Consider the following 2,694-nt stretch of genomic DNA (forward strand, 5'->3'; position numbering starts at 1 on the left):
AAATTACTAGAAATAATCAATGAATATAGTAAAGTTGCAGGATATAAAATCAACACACAGAAATCCCTTGCATTCCTATACACTAATAATGAGAAAACAGAAAGAGAAATTAAGGAAACAATTCATTCACCATTGCAACAAAAAGAATAAAATACTTAGGAATATATCTACCTAAAGAAACTAAAGACCTATATATAGAAAACTATAAAACACTGGTGAAAAGAAATCAAAGAGGACACTAATAGATGGAGAAATATACCATGTTCATGGATTGGAAGAATCAATATAGTGAAAATGAGTATACTACCCAAAGCAATTTATAGATTCAATGCAATCCCTATCAAGCTACCAACGGTATTCTTCACAGAGCTAGAACAAATAATTACACAATTTGTACGGAAATACAAAAAACCTCAAATAGCCAAAGCTATCTTGAGAAAGAAGAATGGAACTGGAGGAATCAACATGCCTGACTTCAGGCTCTACTACAAAGCCACAGTCATCAAGACAGTATGGTACTGGCACAAAGACAGAAATATAGATCAATGGAACAAAATAGAAATCCTGGAGATTAATCCACACACATATGGACACCTTATCTTTGACAAAGGAGGAAAGAATATACAACGGATTAAAGACAATCTCTTTAACAAGTGGTGCTTGGAAAACTGATCAACCACTTGTAAAAGAATGAAACTAGAGCACTTTCTAACACCATACACAAAAATAAGCTCAAAATGGATTAAAGATCTAAACCTAAGACCAAAAACTATAAAACTCCTAGAGGAGAACATAGGCAAAACACTCTCTGAAATACATCACAGCAGGATCCTCTATGACCCACCTCCCAGAATATTGGAAATCAAAGCAAAAAGAAACAAAAGAGGACCTAATTAAACTTAAAAGCTTCTGCACAACAAAGGAAACTATTAGCAAGGTGAAAAGGCAGCCTTCAGAATGGGAGAAAATAATAGCAAATGAAGCAACTGACAAACAACTAATCTCACAAATATACAAGCAACTCCTACAGCTCAATTCCAGAAAAATAAATGACCCAATCAAAAAATGGGCCAAAGAACTAAACAGACATTTCTCCAAAGAAGACATACAGATGGCTAACAAACACATGAAAAGATGCTCAACATCACTCATTATCAGAGAAATGCAAATCAAAACCACCATGAGGTACCATTTCACGCCAGTAAGAATGGCTGCGATCCAGAAGTCTACAAGTAATAAATGCTGGAGAGGGTGTGGAGAAAAGGGAACCCTCTTACACTGTTGGTGGGAATGCAAACTAGTACAGCCACTATGGAGAAGAGTGTGGAGATTCCTTAAAAAACTGGAAATAGAACTGCCTTATGATCCAGCAATCCCACTGCTGGGCATACACACTGAGGAAACCAGAAGGGAAAGAGCCACGTGTACCCCAATGTTCATCGCAGCACTGTTTATAATAGCCAGGACATGGAAGCAACCTAGATGTCCATCAGCAGATGAAAGGATAAGAAAGCTGTGGTACATATACACAATGAAGTATTACTCAGCCATTAAAAAGAATACATTTGAATCAGTTCTAATGAGGTAGATGAAACTGGAGCCTATTATACAGAGTGAAGTAAGCCAGAAAGAAAAACACCAATACAGTATACTAACGCATATATATGGAATTTAGAAAGATGGTAACGATAACCCTGTATATGAGACAGCAAAAGAGACACTGATGTATAGAACAGTCTTTTGGACTCTGTGGGACAGGGAGAGGGTGGGATGATTTGGGAGAATGACATTGAAACATGTATAATATCATATATGAAATGAGTCGCCAGTCCAGATTCAATGCACAATACTGGATGCTTGGGGCTGGTGCACTGGGACGACCCAGAGGGATGGTACCAGGAGGGAGGAGGGAGGAGGATTCAGGATGGGGAACACATATATGCCTGTGGCAGATTCATTTCAATATATGGCAGAACCAATACAATATTGTAAAGTTTAAAAATAAAATAAAATTTAAAAAAATAAATAAATACTTTCTCAGCGACAAAGGACAGACCCACTTCAATCTATTCAGTCATTATCGCTCTAAATAACTAAGTGTTTTTGTTCCCAATTTGCCCAGAACTGAGTGGTATTCCAGGACATGAGATTGCCAATGCCAATACAGGGGCAGCCCTGGGCAAATGAAAATGAATGGTCACTCACTCCCAAAATATTACCTCCTCAGCTATCTTTTCCACCTGATTATACAACCATGGTTAAAAGCATAGGCTTTGGATTCAGAGGACCTAAGGTTGAATATTGACTTCATCCTTTGTTCATTAAATGACATGGGTAAATTACTTTATCCCTGGGATCAAACAACAAACTGGTTATAAATGCCAGGCCTCACGCATGGCACAAAGTAAGTGCTCAAGAAATGTTAGCTATTTTTATTATGTGTTTCAGTGACATAACTTCTTTTTCATAAGAAAGCTAAGGCTACTCCTACTCTTGAACCTTAAATAATCATGACCAACCACTACAGAAATCAAAGTAAATAAAACAGAAAAAGTATGGAATTTAAATATGTGAACAATATCCCTATTGTAAAGCCTGAATACATCATTAACAGAAGTCAAATTCTTTTTGAAAATGCAAGGACTGGGAGTGACAGATTGTTGCAGGAAGAAAGTTTTTTTTTTTTTTTTTTTT

The sequence above is a fragment of the Bison bison genome, unplaced genomic scaffold, assembly GCF_000754665.1.
Source record: "Bison bison bison isolate TAMUID 2011002044 unplaced genomic scaffold, Bison_UMD1.0 scf7180017864473, whole genome shotgun sequence".
Classification (NCBI taxonomy): domain Eukaryota; kingdom Metazoa; phylum Chordata; class Mammalia; order Artiodactyla; family Bovidae; genus Bison; species Bison bison.